Below are 20,593 nucleotides of genomic sequence, written 5' to 3' on the forward strand. Positions count from 1 at the left end.
GAGGGTGGCTTCACGAGCAGTTGGCTTGCGCTCCCTCATCAGTTTCTTATCCTCCATGGAGACCGCGGGTGGACTGACATTTCAGCAAGCAAAAAGTGACGAAACGAGAGGGTAAGATGCGTAGAAGTGAAAATTCAAATTTTGACTACAAATGACTCAGCATCCACAAAACACATCAAAAAAATTTTTGCTGAAGGACATTTGTGACGCTATGTCATTCAGCATCCTAGGCATATCACATCTTTGCTGCGACCCCCTATCACAACCCCTTTAAAACGTCTTTGGAAACAATAAAGAGGAGCAGTCGCAGAGTGAATTTCGGAACTCTTCATTCTACATTGCATTATGAGTTGCCCTTACAGACATCTCGAAGCACAGTTTTGAACACTGTTTTTCCTTATTGCTTGCAGGGATGAATGAAGTTCTGATGGGCCTCACCTCGGCAATCAGACGAGATGGAATATTTTTTCGGAAAAACTGCATTTATCTCTTAGTCGGCACTTCTGTTCTTCATCCAGTGCCTCGTCATCGACTCCGCAGTCTTCTGGTCTCGAATAGAGGTAATACACTATCGGTGTTATTTTTCAACACTGCGTTCTACGGTACCCATAGAGACATCTCGAACCACACTTCCGAATGTTTTTTCTTCTTATTCCTTGCAGTGATGGAGGCAGCTTGATGGACCTGGCCTTGGCAGTTAGACGAGATGGAATATTTTTCAGAAAAAATTCAGCGCCCACTTGCTAGTTGGCACCCCTACTGTTCTTCATGCGATGCCTCGTCAGCAAACAGTGTCCGCAACCTCCTGGTATTTTTTCAATCATCGCATTTTGCGTTCCCCTTACAGACATCTTGAACGAGTTTTGAACACTGTTTTTCCTTATTTTGAACTCTGTTTTTCCTTATTTTTTGTAGGGATGAAGGAAGTTCTGATGGGCCTCGCATCGGCAGTGAGACGAGATGGAATATTTTTTCGGAAAAACTGAGCATTTACTTGTTAGTCAGCACTTCTTCTGTTCTTCATGCGATGCCTCTTCAACGACTCCGCATTCTGCTGGTCATGAAGAGAGGTAATACACTATCGGTGTTATTTTCAACACTGTTCTGCGGTACCCTTAAAGACATCTCGGACCAGTTCCGAACAGTTTTTTCTTATTACTTGCAGTGATGGAGGCAGCTTAATGGACCTTGCCTCGGCAGTTAGATGAGATGAAATATTTTTCAGAAAAAATTCAGTGCCTACTTCTTGGTCGGCCCTCCTACTGTTATTCATGCGATGCCTGATCAGCGAACAGAGTCCGCACCTTCCTGATATTTTTTCAGTCATTGCATTCTGCGTTGCCCTTACAGACATCTCGAACCACAGTTTTGAACTCTGTTTTTTCTTATTGCTTTCAGATAGCAGTCATTGAGTACTGCATTCAGCAAGGCTTCATCATTGCTTTCCACAAATTTAGTGACACAACTACAGTTCCTGTTGGGTTCCCAAGTGCTGCAAAGGACCACAGTGAGAATACTCACGGCATCCCTGTGTCCAACTTCGAGGAGGGCATCACTGACTACAAGCAGTTTGTTCAGGACTTGTTTGCATTCTTCCGGGTCACAAATGAGGATCAGCTTCCGCCAAATTTCACCATGCAAGACCACATCCCACAGGCTGAAGGCTGTCTCCGCTGGATTGAGGAGGCCACTCGTGAGTTCTCTGGACCCTTGGAGGTGGTGCGCATGCAGTTGTGTGCATTCATAGCCAGAATAGAATAAAGCGCGCCGCCATGTTCTCTTCTAAGGAGCAGTGTTGCCAATTTAGCAAGTTTTTACACTATTTAGCGGAAGAAAATCCTGTATTGCGGGAGGCGGGTTTTAAAGCCTTGATGGCTGTTTTTTTAGGTTTTAACAAATCTGCCTTTTATTTCTGAATATTAAAGGTTTCTTAAAATTCTACTCTCTTCTCCGAGAAAATGTCACCATGCCGCTGTGAGCGCATAACGTCACTGAGGTGGCTATAGTGGCGAACATTGGAACATGCATTGAATCAATTTCTGCGGCACTTTTGAGCGTAATCCTCGAATCTGCCGTGCGAAATGGGACCTGTGAAGTATGTACAGCTGAACATTTTGAAATGTAAACTGAGGAACAGGTTGTCAACGGAGATGACGAATGCCATCTTGGCTATTCGAGTCGAAATCTGGTGGCAGGGTAAATGCTGCTCAATCTACGAACTCCCACCAAATGTAGTTCAAAAGATCGGCACTAAAAAGATCGGTGTACGCTGGCAGCAGCGCTAGAAGCCCACCTGGACCTGGCACCAGCGGAACGAGTGACAGTCGCTTACTGATGAAGCACACATCTTTCTCAGATTGTACCTCGAGTCAGTCAGGACTCGGCAGTGTCTAGTCAGTACTTTACATTTTTTAAACTTTTTTTTAAAAGTACTTTTTGAACTTTAGCGTAAAGTACAGTCTCTAGTGGTTAGTCGGAAAAGAAAAGCTGCTTTCTGTTCTTTTATATTATTAGTTATATCTGTTTGCACACTAAATAAAATATACAAATATGAACTCTTTGTCACGAAAAATACATTTGGCGGTTTTTAGCAGTTTTTGGGAGTTCCTGTCGCAGGTTTTCTATTTTTGAGTTGGCAACACTGCTAAGGACCTACCTTTCTTTTTTTTTTTGCAGCTTTGGCAGGGTGCTGGTTTTGCACCACACCTTGCTAGTTTTTATTTAGTTTAGCAACCATATTGGAGGTAAACTATCTTGCTATACTTTCTAGTCCTTGTACTACATCTGGCACTTGTTTGCAGATACTTTAAGGTTCCACATTGTTATCACTGCACGGGCCCCTTGCACTCCTTCCCAAATGAAGTCATCTTTGGTAGCATCCGTTACAATCAAAGCTATTGTGAGTTTAAAATTTTAAACTAAGAAAAATAAAAAGTGCAAAATAGCATTTCTTGTGTGCGCTTGTTGCAAGCTCCTTGGAAGGGCTTGCCATTGTTTTGTCGTCATCTTGCAGAATGAAGCGCTGGATAATGTAAAAATATAACTCACGGTGGTCTCCAGAAAGTACAGTAATCTTACTACCATACTCGAATGCTGCAATGAAAAGCCCACTTAAGTGATGCGATTACTCTGTCAAAAAGGTCAAGCACGCTGCATGCTTCTTTTTGACAAGATATGAGTAATTGCTACCAAAAGTCTGTTTCCTGACAGAAAATTCTCGGTTGCCGTATGTGATCCTACGTCTGTTAGGCGGCACTGGCAGAAAAACAAATTTTCCAGAGAATCCTTCTGTCAGTTTTTGTAGCAGAGTCGAACCACAGTTCTGAACACTGTTTTTTCTTATTGCTTGCAGGGATGAAGGAAGTTGTGACGGGCCTCGCCTCGGCACTCGGACGAGATGGAATATTTTTCAGAAAAACTCGGCATCCACTTAGGCGGCATTCATGTTGTTCTTCATGCGATGCCTCGTCATCGACCAGAGTCCACAGCCTCCTGGTATTTTTTCAGTTATTGCATTTTGCGTTGCCCTGACAGACATCTCGAACCAGTTTTGAACTCTGTTTTTCCTTATTGCTTTGAGATGGCTCTCATTGAGTACTGCATTCGACAAGGCTTCATCATTGCTTTCCACAGATTTGGCGGCGGCACGACTACAGTTCCTGTTGGGTTCGCAAGTGCTGCCAAGGACCACAGTGAGAACACTCACGGCATCCCCGTGTCCAACTTCGAGGAGGGCATCACTGACTACAAGCAGTTTGTTCAGGACTTGTTTGCATTCTTCCGGGTCACAAATGAGGATCAGCTTCCGCCAATTTTCACCATGCAAGACCACATCCCACAGGCTGAAGGCTGTCTCCGCTGGATTGAGGAGGTCACTCGTGAGTTGTCTTGACCCTTGGAGGTGGTGCGCATGCAGTTGTGTGCATTCATAGCCAGAATAGAATAGAGCGCGCCGCCATGTTCTCTTCTAAGGACCAGTGTTGCCAATTTACAGTTTTCCGGCTAAATTTAGCAAGTTTTTACACTATTTAGCGGCACAAAATCCTGTATTGCGGGAGGCCGATTTTTTAGCGGTTTTTAAGCCTTGATGGCTGTTTTTTTTAGGTTTTGGCAAATCTTGCTTTTATTGCTGAATATTAAAGGTTTCTTAAAATTCTACCCACTTCGAGAAAATGTCACCATGCCGCTGTGAGCGCATGACGTCACTGAGATGGCTATAGTGGCGAACATTGGAACATGCATTGAATCAATTTCTGCGGCACTTTTGAGCGTAATCCTCGAATCTGCCGGGCGAAATGGGACCTGTGAAGTATGTACAGCTGAACATTTTGAAATGTAAATTGAGGAACAGGTTGTCAACAGAGATGACGAATGCCATCTTGGCTATTCGAGTCGAACTCTAGTGGCAGGGTAAATGCTCCTCAATCTACGAACTCCCACCAAATGTAGTTCAAAAGATCGGTGTAAGCTGGCAGCAGCACTAGAAGCCCACCTGTACCTGCCACCAGCGGTACGAGTGACAGTCGCTTACTGATGAAGCACACATCTTTCTGAGATTGTACCTCGAGTCGGTCAGGACTCGGCGGCGGTGTCTAGTCAGTACTTTGCATTTTTTAAACTTTGTTTAAAAAGTACTTTTTTGAACTTTAGCGTAAAGTACACAGTCTCTAGTGGTTAGTCGGAAAAGAAAAACTGCTTTCTGTTCTTTTATATTCTTAGTTATATTTGTTTACACACTAAATAAAATGTACAAAATGAACTTTTTGTCACGAAAAATGCATTTGGCGGTTTTTAGCGGTTTTTGGGAGTTCCTGTCGCGGGTTTTCTATTTTTGAGTTGGCAACACTCCTAAGGACCAAGCTTTCTTTTTTTTTATTTGCAGCTTTTGCAGGCTGCTGGCTTTGCACCACACCTTGCTAGTTTTTATTTAGTTTAGCAACCATATTGGAGGTAAACTATCTTACTATACGTTCTAGTCCTTGTACTACATCTGGCACTTAGTTGCAGATACTTTAAGCTTCCACATTGTTGTTATCACTGCACGGGCCCCTTGCACTCCTTCCCAAATGAAGTCATCTTTGGTAGCATTCGTTACAATCAAAGCTATTGTGAGTTTAAAATTTTAAACTAAGAAAAATAAATGTGCAAAATAGCAAATCTTGCGCCCGCTTGTTGCAAGCTCCTTGGAAGGGCTTGCCATTGTTTTGTCGTCATCCTGCAGAATGAAGCGCTGTATAATGTAAAAATATAACTCACGGTGGTCTCCAGAAAGTACAGTAATCTTACTACCATACTCGAATGCTGCAATGAAAAGCCCACTTAAGTGATGCGATTACTGTGTCAAAAAGGTCAAGCACGCTGCATGCTTCTTTTTGACAAGATATGAGTAATTGCTACCAAAAGTGTGTGTTTCCTGACAGAAAATTCTCGGTTGCCGTGTGTGATCCTACGTCTGTTAGGCGGCACTGGCAGGAAAACAAATTTTCCAGTTTTTGTAGCAGAGTCGAACCACAGTTTTGAACACTGTTTTTTCTTATTGCTTGCAGGGATGAAGGAAGTTGTGACGGGCCTCGCCTCGGCACTCGGACGAGATGGAATATTTTTCAGAAAAACTCGGCATCCACTTAGGCGGCATTCAAGTTGTTCTTCATGCGATGCCTCGTCATCAACAGAGTCCACAAGCTCCTGGTATTTTTTCAATCATTGCATTCTGCGTTGCCCTGACAGACATCTCGAACCAGTTTTGAACTCTGTTTTTCCTTATTGCTTTGAGATGGCAGTCATTGAGTACTGCATTCGACAAGGCTTCATCATTGCTTTCCACAGATTTGGCGGCGGCACGACTACAGTTCCTGTTGGGTTCGCAAGTGCTGCCAAGGACCACAGTGAGAACACTCACGGCATCCCCGTGTCCAACTTCGAGGAGGGCATCACTGACTACAAGCAGTTTGTTCAGGACTTGTTTGCATTCTTCCGGGTCACAAATGAGGATCAGCTTCCGCCAATTTTCACCATGCAAGACCACATCCCACAGGCTGAAGGCTGTCTCCGCTGGATTGAGGAGGTCACTCGTGAGTTGTCTTGACCGTTTGAGGTGGTGCGCATGCAGTTGTGTGCATTGATAGCCAGAATAGAATAGAGCGCGCCGCCATGTTCTCTTCTAAGGACCAGTGTTGCCAATTTAGCGGTTTTCCGGCTAAATTTAGCAAGTTTTTACACTATTTTGCGGCACAAAATCCTGTATTGCGGGAGGCCGATTTTTTAGCGGTTTTTAAGCCTTGATGGCTGTTTTTTTTAGGTTTTGGCAAATCTGCCTTTTATTGCTGAATATTAAAGGTTTCTTAAAATTCTACCCACTTCGAGAAAATGTCACCATGCCGCTGTGAGCGCATGACGTCACTGAGGTGGCTATAGTGGCGAACATTGGAACATGCATTGAATCAATTTCTGCAGCACTTTTGAGCGTAATCCTCGAATCTGCCGGGCGAAATGGGACCTGTGAAGTATGTACAGCTGAACATTTTCAAATGTAAATTGAGGAACAGGTTGTCAACAGAGATGACGAATGCCATCTTGGCTATTCGAGTCAAACTCTAGTGGCAGGGTAAATGCTCCTCAATCTACAAACTCCCACCAAATGTAGTTCAAAAGATCGGTGTAAGCTGGCAGCAGCACTAGAAGCCCACCTGTACCTGCCACCAGCGGTACGAGTGACAGTCGCTTACTGATGAAGCACACATCTTTCTGAGATTGTACCTCGAGTCGGTCAGGACTCGGCGGCGGTGTCTAGTCAGTACTTTGCATTTTTTAAACTTTGTTTAAAAAGTACTTTTTTGAACTTTAGCGTAAAGTACACAGTCTCTAGTGGTTAGTCGGAAAAGAAAAACTGCTTTCTGTTCTTTTATATTCTTAGTTATATTTGTTTACACACTAAATAAAATGTACAAAATGAACTTTTTGTCACGAAAAATGCATTTGGCGGTTTTTAGCGGTTTTTGGGAGTTCCTGTCGCGGGTTTTCTATTTTTGAGTTGGCAACACTGCTAAGGACCAAGCTTTCTTTTTTTTTTATTTGCAGCTTTTGCAGGCTGCTGGCTTTGCACCACACCTTGCTAGTTTTTATTTAGTTTAGCAACCATATTGGAGGTAAACTATCTTACTATACGTTCTAGTCCTTGTACTACATCTGGCACTTAGTTGCAGATACTTTAAGCTTCCACATTGTTGTTATCACTGCACGGGCCCCTTGCACTCCTTCCCAAATGAAGTCATCTTTGGTAGCATTCGTTACAATCAAAGCTATTGTGAGTTTAAAATTTTAAACTAAGAAAAATAAAAAGTGCAAAATAGCAAATCTTGCGCCCGCCTGTTGCAAGCTCCTTGGAAGGGCTTGCCATTGTTTTGTCGTCATCTTGCAGAATGAAGCGCTGGATAATGTAAAAATATAACTCACGGTGGTCTCCAGAAAGTACAGTAATCTTACTACCATACTCGAATGCTGCAATGAAAAGCCCACTTAAGTGATGCGATTACTGTGTCAAAAAGATCAAGCACGCTGCATGCTTCTTTTTGACAAGATATGAGTAATTGCTACCAAAAGTCTGTGTTTCCTGACAGAAAATTCTCGGTTGCCGTGTGTGATCCTACGTCTGTTAGGCGGCACTGGCAGAAAAACAAATTTTCCAGAGAATCCTTCTGTCAGTTTTTGTAGCAGAGTCGAACCACAGTTTTGAACACTGTTTTTTCTTATTGCTTGCAGGGATGAAGGAAGTTGTGACGGGCCTCGCCTCGGCACTCGGACGAGATGGAATATTTTTCAGAAAAACTCGGCATCCACTTAGGCGGCATTCAAGTTGTTCTTCATGCGATGCCTCGTCATCAACAGAGTCCACAAGCTCCTGGTATTTTTTCAATCATTGCATTCTGCGTTGCCCTGACAGACATCTCGAACCAGTTTTGAACTCTGTTTTTCCTTATTGCTTTGAGATGGCAGTCATTGAGTACTGCATTCGACAAGGCTTCATCATTGCTTTCCACAGATTTGGCGGCGGCACGACTACAGTTCCTGTTGGGTTCGCAAGTGCTGCCAAGGACCACAGTGAGAACACTCACGGCATCCCCGTGTCCAACTTCGAGGAGTGCATCACTGACTACAAGCAGTTTGTTCACGACTTGTTTGCATTCTTCCGGGTCACAAATGAGGATCAGCTTCCGCCAATTTTCACCATGCAAGACCACATCCCACAGGCTGAAGGCTGTCTCCGCTGGATTGAGGAGGTCACTCATGAGTTGTCTTGACCGTTTGAGGTGGTGCGCATGCAGTTGTGTGCATTCATAGCCAGAATAGAATAGAGCGCGCCGCCATGTTCTCTTCTAAGGACCAGTGTTGCCAATTTAGCGGTTTTCCGGCTAAATTTAGCAAGTTTTTACACTATTTAGCGGCACAAAATCCTGTATTGCGGGAGGCCGATTTTTTAGCGGTTTTTAAGCCTTGATGGCTGTTTTTTTTAGGTTTTGGCAAATCTGCCTTTTATTGCTGAATATTAAAGGTTTCTTAAAATTCTACCCACTTCGAGAAAATGTCACCATGCCGCTGTGAGCGCATGACGTCACTGAGGTGGCTATAGTGGCGAACATTGGAACATGCATTGAATCAATTTCTGCGGCACTTTTGAGCGTAATCCTCGAATCTGCCGGGCGAAATGGGACCTGTGAAGTATGTACAGCTGAACATTTTCAAATGTAAATTGAGGAAGAGGTTGTCAACAGAGATGACGAATGCCATCTTGGCTATTCGAGTCAAACTCTAGTGGCAGGGTAAATGCTCCTCAATCTACAAACTCCCACCAAATGTAGTTCAAAAGATCGGTGTAAGCTGGCAGCAGCACTAGAAGCCCACCTGTACCTGCCACCAGCGGTACGAGTGACAGTCGCTTACTGATGAAGCACACATCTTTCTGAGATTGTACCTCGAGTCGGTCAGGACTCGGCGGCGGTGTCTAGTCAGTACTTTGCATTTTTTAAACTTTGTTTAAAAAGTACTTTTTTGAACTTTAGCGTAAAGTACACAGTCTCTAGTGGTTAGTCGGAAAAGAAAAACTGCTTTCTGTTCTTTTATATTCTTAGTTATATTTGTTTACACACTAAATAAAATGTACAAAATGAACTTTTTGTCACGAAAAATGCATTTGGCAGTTTTTAGCGGTTTTTGGGAGTTCCTGTCGCGGGTTTTCTATTTTTGAGTTGGCAACACTGCTAAGGACCAAGCTTTCTTTTTTTTTTATTTGCAGCTTTTGCAGGCTGCTGGCTTTGCACCACACCTTGCTAGTTTTTATTTAGTTTAGCAACCATATTGGAGGTAAACTATCTTACTATACGTTCTAGTCCTTGTACTACATCTGGCACTTAGTTGCAGATACTTTAAGCTTCCACATTGTTGTTATCACTGCACGGGCCCCTTGCACTCCTTCCCAAATGAAGTCATCTTTGGTAGCATTCGTTACAATCAAAGCTATTGTGAGTTTAAAATTTTAAACTAAGAAAAATAAAAAGTGCAAAATAGCAAATCTTGCGCCCGCCTGTTGCAAGCTCCTTGGAAGGGCTTGCCATTGTTTTGTCGTCATCTTGCAGAATGAAGCGCTGGATAATGTAAAAATATAACTCACGGTGGTCTCCAGAAAGTACAGTAATCTTACTACCATACTCGAATGCTGCAATGAAAAGCCCACTTAAGTGATGCGATTACTGTGTCAAAAAGGTCAAGCACGCTGCATGCTTCTTTTTGACAAGATATGAGTAATTGCTACCAAAAGTCTGTGTTTCCTGACAGAAAATTCTCGGTTGCCGTGTGTGATCCTACGTCTGTTAGGCGGCACTGGCAGGAAAACAAATTTTCCAGAGAATCCTTCTGTCAGTTTTTGTAGCAGAGTCGAACCACAGTTTTGAACACTGTTTTTTCTTATTGCTTGCAGGGATGAAGGAAGTTGTGACGGGCCTCGCCTCGGCACTCGGACGAGATGGAATATTTTTCAGAAAAACTCGGCATCCACTTAGGCGGCATTCAAGTTGTTCTTCATGCGATGCCTCGTCATCAACAGAGTCCACAAGCTCCTGGTATTTTTTCAATCTTTGCATTCTGCGTTGCCCTGACAGACATCTCGAACCAGTTTTGAACTCTGTTTTTCCTTATTGCTTTGAGATGGCAGTCATTGAGTACTGCATTCGACAAGGCTTCATCATTGCTTTCCACAGATTTGGCGGCGGCACGACTACAGTTCCTGTTGGGTTCGCAAGTGCTGCCAAGGACCACAGTGAGAACACTCACGGCATCCCCGTGTCCAACTTCGAGGAGTGCATCACTGACTACAAGCAGTTTGTTCACGACTTGTTTGCATTCTTCCGGGTCACAAATGAGGATCAGCTTCCGCCAATTTTCACCATGCAAGACCACATCCCACAGGCTGAAGGCTGTCTCCGCTGGATTGAGGAGGTCACTCGTGAGTTGTCTTGACCCTTGGAGGTGGTGCGCATGCAGTTGTGTGCATTCATAGCCAGAATAGAATAGAGCGCGCCGCCATGTTCTCTTCTAAGGACCAGTGTTGCCAATTTAGCGGTTTTCCGACTAAATTTAGCAAGTTTTTACACTATTTAGCGGCACAAAATCCTGTATTGCGGGAGGCCGATTTTTTAGCGGTTTTTAAGCCTTGATGGCTGTTTTTTTTAGGTTTTGGCAAATCTGCCTTTTATTGCTGAATATTAAAGGTTTCTTAAAATTCTACCCACTTCGAGAAAATGTCACCATGCCGCTGTGAGCGCATGACGTCACTGAGGTGGCTATAGTGGCGAACATTGGAACATGCATTGAATCAATTTCTGCGGCACTTTTGAGCGTAATCCTCGAATCTGCTGGGCGAAATGGGACCTGTGAAGTATGTACAGCTGAACATTTTCAAATGTAAATTGAGGAACAGGTTGTCAACAGAGATGACAAATGCCATCTTGGCTATTCGAGTCGAACTCTAGTGGCAGGGTAAATGCTCCTCAATCTACGAACTCCCACCAAATGTAGTTCAAAAGATCGGTGTACGCTGGCAGCAGCACTAGAAGCCCACCTGTACCTGCCACCAGCGGTACGAGTGACAGTCGCTTACTGATGAAGCACACATCTTTCTGAGATTGTACCTCGAGTCGGTCAGGACTCGGCGGCGGTGTCTAGTCAGTACTTTGCATTTTTTAAACATGTTTAAAAAGTACTTTTTTGAACTTTAGCGTAAAGTACACAGTCTCTAGTGGTTAGTCGGAAAAGAAAAACTGCTTTCTGTTCTTTTATATTCTTAGTTATATTTGTTTACACACTAAATAAAATGTACAAAATGAACTTTTTGTCACGAAAAATGCATTTGGCGGTTTTTAGCGGTTTTTGGGAGTTCCTGTCGCGGGTTTTCTATTTTTGAGTTGGCAACACTCCTAAGGACCAAGCTTTCTTTTTTTTTATTTGCAGCTTTTGCAGGCTGCTGGCTTTGCACCACACCTTGCTAGTTTTTATTTAGTTTAGCAACCATATTGGAGGTAAACTATCTTACTATACGTTCTAGTCCTTGTACTACATCTGGCACTTAGTTGCAGATACTTTAAGCTTCCACATTGTTGTTATCACTGCACGGGCCCCTTGCACTCCTTCCCAAATGAAGTCATCTTTGGTAGCATTCGTTACAATCAAAGCTATTGTGAGTTTAAAATTTTAAACTAAGAAAAATAAAAAGTGCAAAATAGCAAATCTTGCGCCCGCCTGTTGCAAGCTCCTTGGAAGGGCTTGCCATTGTTTTGTCGTCATCTTGCAGAATGAAGCGCTGGATAATGTAAAAATATAACTCACGGTGGTCTCCAGAAAGTACAGTAATCTTACTACCATACTCGAATGCTGCAATGAAAAGCCCACTTAAGTGATGCGATTACTGTGTCAAAAAGGTCAAGCACGCTGCATGCTTCTTTTTGACAAGATATGAGTAATTGCTACCAAAAGTCTGTGTTTCCTGACAGAAAATTCTCGGTTGCCGTGCGTGATCCTACGTCTGTTAGGCGGCACTGGCAGAAAAACAAATTTTCCAGAGAATCCTTCTGTCAATTTTTGTAGCAGAGTCGAACCACAGTTTTGAACACTGTTTTTTCTTATTGCTTGCAGGGATGAAGGAAGTTGTGACGGGCCTCGCCTCGGCACTCGGACGAGATGGAATATTTTTCAGAAAAACTCGGCATCCACTTAGGCGGCATTCATGTTGTTCTTCATGCGATGCCTCGTCATCGACCAGAGTCCACAGCCTCCTGGTATTTTTTCAATCATTGCATTCTGCGTTGCCCTGACAGACATCTCGAACCAGTTTTGAACTCTGTTTTTCCTTATTGCTTTGAGATGGCAGTCATTGAGTACTGCATTCGACAAGGCTTCATCATTGCTTTCCACAGATTTGGCGGCGGCACGACTACAGTTCCTGTTGGGTTCGCAAGTGCTGCCAAGGACCACAGTGAGAACACTCACGGCATCCCCGTGTCCAACTTCGAGGAGTGCATCACTGACTACAAGCAGTTTGTTCAGGACTTGTTTGCATTCTTCCGGGTCACAAATGAGGATCAGCTTCCGCCAATTTTCACCATGCAAGACCACATCCCACAGGCTGAAGGCTGTCTCCGCTGGATTGAGGAGGTCACTCGTGAGTTGTCTTGACCCTTGGAGGTGGTGCGCATGCAGTTGTGTGCATTCATAGCCAGAATAGAATAGAGCGCGCCGCCATGTTCTCTTCTAAGGACCAGTGTTGCCAATTTAGCAGTTTTCCGGCTAAATTTAGCAAGTTTTTACACTATTTAGCGGCACAAAATCCTGTATTGCGGGAGGCCGATTTTTTAGCGGTTTTTAAGCCTTGATGGCTGTTTTTTTTAGGTTTTGGCAAATCTGCCTTTTATTGCTGAATATTAAAGGTTTCTTAAAATTCTACCCACTTCGAGAAAATGTCACCATGCCGCTGTGAGCGCATGACGTCACTGAGGTGGCTATAGTGGCGAACATTGGAACATGCATTGAATCAATTTCTGCGGCACTTTTGAGCGTAATCCTCGAATCTGCCGGGCGAAATGGGACCTGTGAAGTATGTACAGCTGAACATTTTCAAATGTAAATTGAGGAACAGGTTGTCAACAGAGATGACGAATGCCATCTTGGCTATTCGAGTCGAACTCTAGTGGCAGGGTAAATGCTCCTCAATCTACGAACTCCCACCAAATGTAGTTCAAAAGATCGGTGTACGCTGGCAGCAGCACTAGAAGCCCACCTGTACCTGCCACCAGCGGTACGAGTGACAGTCGCTTACTGATGAAGCACACATCTTTCTGAGATTGTACCTCGAGTCGGTCAGGACTCGGCGGCGGTGTCTAGTCAGTACTTTGCATTTTTTAAACTTTGTTTAAAAAGTACTTTTTTGAACTTTAGCGTAAAGTACACAGTCTCTAGTGGTTAGTCGGAAAAGATAAACTGCTTTCTGTTCTTTTATATTCTTAGTTATATTTGTTTACACACTAAATAAAATGTACAAAATGAACTTTTTGTCACGAAAAATGCATTTGGCGGTTTTTAGCGGTTTTTGGGAGTTCCTGTCGCGGGTTTTCTATTTTTGAGTTGGCAACACTGCTAAGGACCAAGCTTTCTTTTTTTTTATTTGCAGCTTTTGCAGGCTGCTGGCTTTGCACCACACCTTGCTAGTTTTTATTTAGTTTAGCAACCATATTGGAGGTAAACTATCTTACTATACGTTCTAGTCCTTGTACTACATCTGGCACTTAGTTGCAGATACTTTAAGCTTCCACATTGTTGTTATCACTGCACGGGCCCCTTGCACTCCTTCCCAAATGAAGTCATCTTTGGTAGCATTCGTTACAATCAAAGCTATTGTGAGTTTAAAATTTTAAACTAAGAAAAATAAAAAGTGCAAAATAGCAAATCTTGCGCCCGCTTGTTGCAAGCTCCTTGGAAGGGCTTGCCATTGTTTTGTCGTCATCTTGCAGAATGAAGCGCTGGATAATGTAAAAATATAACTCACGGTGGTCTCCAGAAAGTACAGTAATCTTACTACCATACTCGAATGCTGCAATGAAAAGCCCACTTAAGTGATGCGATTACTGTGTCAAAAAGGTCAAGCACGCTGCATGCTTCTTTTTGACAAGATATGAGTAATTGCTACCAAAAGTCTGTGTTTCCTGACAGAAAATTCTCGGTTGCCGTGTGTGATCCTACGTCTGTTAGGCGGCACTGGCAGAAAAACAAATTTTCCAGAGAATCCTTCTGTCAGTTTTTGTAGCAGAGTCGAACCACTGTTTTGAACACTGTTTTTTCTTATTGCTTGCAGGGATGAAGGAAGTTGTGACGGGCCTCGCCTCGGCACTCGGACGAGATGGAATATTTTTCAGAAAAACTCGGCATCCACTTAGGCGGCATTCATGTTGTTCTTCATGCGATGCCTCGTCATCGACCAGAGTCCACAGCCTCCTGGTATTTTTTCAATCATTGCATTTTGCATTCCCCTTACAGACATCTTGAACGAGTTTTGAACCCTGTTTTTCCTTATTGCTTGCAGGGATGAAGGAAGTTCTGATGGGCCTCGCCTCGGCAGTCAGGCGAGATGGAATATTTTTTCAGAAAAATTCAGCGCCCACTTGGTAGTCGGCACCCCTCCTGTTCTTCATGCGATGCCTCTTCAACGACTCCGCATTCTGCTGGTCATGAAGAGAGGTAATACACTATCGGTGTTATTTTTCAACACTGTTCTGCGGTACCCTTAAAGACATCTCGGACCAGTTCCGGACAGTTTTTTCTTATTACTTGCAGTGCTGGAGGCAGCTTAATGGACCTTGCCTCGGCAATTAGATGAGATGAAATATTTTTCAGAAAAAATTCAGTGCCTACTTCGTGGTCGGCCCTCCTACTGTTATTCATGCGATGCCTGATCAGCGAACAGAGTCCGCACCCTCCTGATATTTTTTCAGTCATTGCATTCTGTGTTGCCCTTACAGACATCTCGAACCACAGTTTTGAACTCTGTTTTTCCTTATTGCTTTCAGATAGCAGTCATTGAGTACTGCATTCAGCAAGGCTTCATCATTGCTTTCCACAAATTTAGTGACACAACTACAGTTCCTGTTGGGTTCCCAAGTGCTGCAAAGGACCACAGTGAGAATACTCACGGCATCCCTGTGTCCAACTTCGAGGAGGGCATCACTGACTACAAGCAGTTTGTTCAGGACTTGTTTGCATTCTTCCGGGTCACAAATGACGATCAGCTTCCACTAAATTTCACCATGCAAGACCACATCACACAGGCTGAAGGCTGTCTCCGCTGGATTGAGGAGGCCACTCGTGAGTTCTCTGGACCCTTGGAGGTGGTGCGCATGCAGTTGTGTGCATTCATAGCCAGAATAGAATAGAGCGCGCCGCCATGTTCTCTTCTAAGGAGCAGTGTTGCCAATTTAGCAAGTTTTTACACTATTTAGCGGAAGAAAATCCTGTATTGCGGGAGGCGGTTTTTAAAGCCTTGATGGCTGTTTTTTTTCGGTTTTGGCAAATCTGCCTTTTATTTCTGAATATTAAAGGTTTCTTAAAATTCTGCTCTCTTCTCCGAGAAAATGTCACCATGCCGCTGTGAGCGCATAACGTCACTGAGGTGGCTATAGTGGCGAACATTGGAACATGCATTGAATCAATTTCTGCGGCACTTTTGAGCGTAATCCTCAAATCTGCCGTGCGAAATGGGACCTGTGAAGTATGTACAGCTGAACATTTTGAAATGTAAACTGAGGAACAGGTTGTCAACGGAGATGACAAATGCCATCTTGGCTATTCGAGTCGAAATCTGGTGGCAGGGTAAATGCTGCTCAATCTACGAACTCCCACCAAATGTAGTTCAAAAGATCGGCACTAAAAAGATCGGTGTACGCTGGCAGCAGCGCTAGAAGCCCACCTGGACCTGGCACCAGCGGAACGAGTGACAGTCGCTTACTGATGAAGCACACATCTTTCTCAGATTGTACCTCGAGTCAGTCAGGACTCGGCAGTGTCTAGTCAGTACTTTACATTTTTTAAACTTTTTTTTAAAAGTACTTTTTGAACTTTAGCGTAAAGTACAGTCTCTAGTGGTTAGTCGGAAAAGAAAAGCTGCTTTCTGTTCTTTTATATTATTAGTTATATCTGTTTGCACACTAAATAAAATATAAAAATATGAACTTTTTGTCACGAAAAATACATTTGGCGGTTTTTAGCAGTTTTTGGGAGTTCCTGTTGCGGGTTTTCTATTTTTGAGTTGGCAACACTGCTAAGGACCTACCTTTCTTTTTTTTTTTGCAGCTTTGGCAGGGTGCTGGTTTTGCACCACACCTTGCTAGTTTTATTTAGTTTAGCAACCATATTGGAGGTAAACTATCTTGCTGTACTTTCTAGTCCTTGTACTACATCTGGCACTTGTTTGCAGATACTTTAAGGTTCCACATTGTTGTCACTGCACGGGCCCCTTGCACTCCTTCCCAAATGAAGTCATCTTTGGTAGCATCCGTTACAATCAAAGCTATTGTGAGTTTAAAATTTTAAACTAAGAAAAATAAAAAGTGCAAAATAGCATTTCTTGTGTGCGCTTGTCGCAAGCTCCTTGGAAGGGCTTGCCATTGTTTTGTCGTCATCTTGCAGAATGAAGCGCTGGATAATGTAAAAATATAACTCACGGTGGTCTCCAGAAAGTACAGTAATCTTACTACCATACTCGAATGCTGCAATGAAAAGCCCACTTAAGTGATGCGATTACTGTGTCAAAAAGGGCAAGCACGCTGCATGCTTCTTTTTGACAAGATATGAGTAATTGCTACCAAAAGTTTGTGTTTCCTGACAGAAAATTCTCGGTTGCCGTGTGTGATCCTACGTCTGTTAGGCGGCACTGGCAGGAAAACAAATTTTCCAGTTTTTGTAGCAGAGTCGAACCACAGTTTTGAACACTGTTTTTTTCTTATTGCTTGCAGGGATGAAGGAAGTTGTGACGGGCCTCGCCTCGGCACTCGGACGAGATGGAATATTTTTCAGAAAAACTCGGCATCCACTTAGGCGGCATTCAAGTTGTTCTTCATGCGATGCCTCGTCATCGACCAGAGTCCACAGCCTCCTGGTATTTTTTCAATCATTGCATTCTGCGTTGCCCTGACAGACATCTCGAACCAGTTTTGAACTCTGTTTTTCCTTATTGCTTTGAGATGGCAGTCATTGAGTACTGCATTCGACAAGGCTTCATCATTGCTTTCCACAGATTTGGCGGCGGCACGACTACAGTTCCTGTTGGGTTCGCAAGTGCTGCCAAGGACCACAGTGAGAACACTCACGGCATCCCCGTGTCCAACTTCGAGGAGTGCATCACTGACTACAAGCAGTTTGTTCAGGACTTGTTTGCATTCTTCCGGGTCACAAATGAGGATCAGCTTCCGCCAATTTTCACCATGCAAGACCACATCCCACAGGCTGAAGGCTGTCTCCGCTGGATTGAGGAGGTCACTCGTGAGTTGTCTTGACCCTTGGAGGTGGTGCGCATGCAGTTGTGTGCATTCATAGCCAGAATAGAATAGAGCGCGCCGCCATGTTCTCTTCTAAGGACCAGTGTTGCCAATTTAGCGGTTTTCCGGCTAAATTTAGCAAGTTTTTACACTATTTAGCGGCACAAAATCCTGTATTGCGGGAGGCCGATTTTTTAGCGGTTTTTAAGCCTTGATGGCTGTTTTTTTTAGGTTTTGGCAAATCTGCCTTTTATTGCTGAATATTAAAGGTTTCTTAAAATTCTACCCACTTCGAGAAAATGTCACCATGCCGCTGTGAGCGCATGACGTCACTGAGGTGGCTATAGTGGCGAACATTGGAACATGCATTGAATCAATTTCTGCGGCACTTTTGAGCGTAATCCTCGAATCTGCCGGGCGAAATGGGACCTGTGAAGTATGTACAGCTGAACATTTTCAAATGTAAATTGAGGAACAGGTTGTCAACAGAGATGACGAATGCCATCTTGGCTATTCGAGTCGAACTCTAGTGGCAGGGTAAATGCTCCTCAATCTACGAACTCCCACCAAATGTAGTTCAAAAGATCGGTGTACGCTGGCAGCAGCACTAGAAGCCCACCTGTACCTGCCACCAGCGGTACGAGTGACAGTCGCTTACTGATGAAGCACACATCTTTCTGAGATTGTACCTCGAGTCGGTCAGGACTCGGCGGCGGTGTCTAGTCAGTACTTTGCATTTTTTAAACTTTGTTTAAAAAGTACTTTTTTGAACTTTAGCGTAAAGTACACAGTCTCTAGTGGTTAGTCGGAAAAGATAAACTGCTTTCTGTTCTTTTATATTCTTAGTTATATTTGTTTACACACTAAATAAAATGTACAAAATGAACTTTTTGTCACGAAAAATGCATTTGGCGGTTTTTAGCGGTTTTTGGGAGTTCCTGTTGCGGGTTTTCTATTTTTGAGTTGGCAACACTGCTAAGGACCTACCTTTCTTTTTTTTTTTGCAGCTTTGGCAGGGTGCTGGTTTTGCACCACACCTTGCTAGTTTTATTTAGTTTAGCAACCATATTGGAGGTAAACTATCTTGCTGTACTTTCTAGTCCTTGTACTACATCTGGCACTTGTTTGCAGATACTTTAAGGTTCCACATTGTTGTCACTGCACGGGCCCCTTGCACTCCTTCCCAAATGAAGTCATCTTTGGTAGCATCCGTTACAATCAAAGCTATTGTGAGTTTAAAATTTTAAACTAAGAAAAATAAAAAGTGCAAAATAGCATTTCTTGTGTGCGCTTGTCGCAAGCTCCTTGGAAGGGCTTGCCATTGTTTTGTCGTCATCTTGCAGAATGAAGCGCTGGATAATGTAAAAATATAACTCACGGTGGTCTCCAGAAAGTACAGTAATCTTACTACCATACTCGAATGCTGCAATGAAAAGCCCACTTAAGTGATGCGATTACTGTGTCAAAAAGGGCAAGCACGCTGCATGCTTCTTTTTGACAAGATATGAGTAATTGCTACCAAAAGTTTGTGTTTCCTGACAGAAAATTCTCGGTTGCCGTGTGTGATCCTACGTCTGTTAGGCGGCACTGGCAGGAAAACAAATTTTCCAGTTTTTGTAGCAGAGTCGAACCACAGTTTTGAACACTGTTTTTTTCTTATTGCTTGCAGGGATGAAGGAAGTTGTGACGGGCCTCGCCTCGGCACTCGGACGAGATGGAATATTTTTCAGAAAAACTCGGCATCCACTTAGGCGGCATTCAAGTTGTTCTTCATGCGATGCCTCGTCATCGACCAGAGTCCACAGCCTCCTGGTATTTTTTCAATCATTGCATTCTGCGTTGCCCTGACAGACATCTCGAACCAGTTTTGAACTCTGTTTTTCCTTATTGCTTTGAGATGGCAGTCATTGAGTACTGCATTCGACAAGGCTTCATCATTGCTTTCCACAGATTTGGCGGCGGCACGACTACAGTTCCTGTTGGGTTCGCAAGTGCTGCCAAGGACCACAGTGAGAACACTCACGGCATCCCCGTGTCCAACATCGAGGAGGGCATCACTGACTACAAGCAGTTTGTTCAGGACTTGTTTGCATTCTTCCGGGTCACAAATGAGGATCAGCTTCCGCCAATTTTCACCATGCAAGACCACATCCCACAGGCTGAAGGCTGTCTCCGCTGGATTGAGGAGGTCACTCGTGAGTTGTCTTGACCCTTGGAGGTGGTGCGCATGCAGTTGTGTGCATTCATAGCCAGAATAGAATAGAGCGCGCCGCCATGTTCTCTTCTAAGGACCAGTGTTGCCAATTTAGCGGTTTTCCGGCTAAATTTAGCAAGTTTTTACACTATTTAGCGGCACAAAATCCTGTATTGCGGGAGGCCGATTTTTTAGCGGTTTTTAAGCCTTGATGGCTGTTTTTTTTAGGTTTTGGCAAATCTGCCTTTTATTGCTGAATATTAAAGGTTTCTTAAAATTCTACCCACTTCGAGAAAATGTCACCATGCCGCTGTGAGCGCATGACGTCACTGAGGTGGCTATAGTGGCGAACATTGGAACATGCATTGAATCAATTTCTGCGGCACTTTTGAGCGTAATCCTCGAATCTGCCGGGTGAAATGGGACCTGTGAAGTATGTACAGCTGAACATTTTGAAATGTAAATTGAGGAACAGGTTGTCAACAGAGATGACGAATGCCATCTTGGCTATTCGAGTCGAACTCTAGTGGCAGGGTAAATGCTCCTCAATCTACGAACTCCCACCAAATGTAGTTCAAAAGATCGGTGTAAGCTGGCAGCAGCACTAGTAGCCCACCTGTACCTGCCACCAGCGGTACGAGTGACAGTCGCTTACTGATGAAGCACACATCTTTCTGAGATTGTACCTCGAGTCGGTCAGGACTCGGCGGCGGTGTCTAGTCAGTACTTTGCATTTTTTAAACTTTGTTTAAAAAGTACTTTTTTGAACTTTAGCGTAAAGTACACAGTCTCTAGTGGTTAGTCGGAAAAGAAAAACTGCTTTCTGTTCTTT

General features: G+C 43.7%; 1 protein-coding gene across 11 annotated transcripts in view; it reads left to right on the forward strand.

Moving 5' to 3' along the window:
* Positions 1 to 20,593, forward strand: part of LOC149351637 (uncharacterized) — an 85,230-nt gene that overhangs the window by 41,049 nt on the left and 23,588 nt on the right. For 9 of the 11 annotated variants that reach the window (XM_089580960.1, XM_089580966.1, XM_089580964.1 and 6 more), the window contains 19 exons: positions 411 to 560; positions 663 to 808; positions 916 to 1,070; positions 1,399 to 1,693; positions 3,353 to 3,495; positions 3,634 to 3,878; positions 5,547 to 5,688; positions 5,827 to 6,071; positions 7,759 to 7,900; positions 8,039 to 10,112; positions 10,251 to 10,495; positions 12,181 to 12,323; positions 12,462 to 12,706; positions 14,393 to 14,535; positions 14,621 to 14,775; positions 15,105 to 15,399; positions 17,046 to 17,188; positions 17,327 to 17,571; positions 19,237 to 19,762. The gene's annotated coding sequence lies outside the window, so the exon portion shown is untranslated. The remainder of the gene's footprint in view (positions 1 to 410; positions 561 to 662; positions 809 to 915; positions 1,071 to 1,398; positions 1,694 to 3,352; positions 3,496 to 3,633; positions 3,879 to 5,546; positions 5,689 to 5,826; positions 6,072 to 7,758; positions 7,901 to 8,038; positions 10,113 to 10,250; positions 10,496 to 12,180; positions 12,324 to 12,461; positions 12,707 to 14,392; positions 14,536 to 14,620; positions 14,776 to 15,104; positions 15,400 to 17,045; positions 17,189 to 17,326; positions 17,572 to 19,236; positions 19,763 to 20,593) is intronic. The other 2 variants (XM_089580959.1, XM_089580961.1) reach the window with 2 other exon arrangements.

Source organism: Amblyomma mixtum, chromosome 3 (genome assembly GCF_055824585.1).
Source record: "Amblyomma mixtum isolate Tamu chromosome 3, ASM5582458v1, whole genome shotgun sequence".
In the NCBI taxonomy this organism is placed as follows: Eukaryota; Metazoa; Arthropoda; class Arachnida; order Ixodida; family Ixodidae; genus Amblyomma; species Amblyomma mixtum.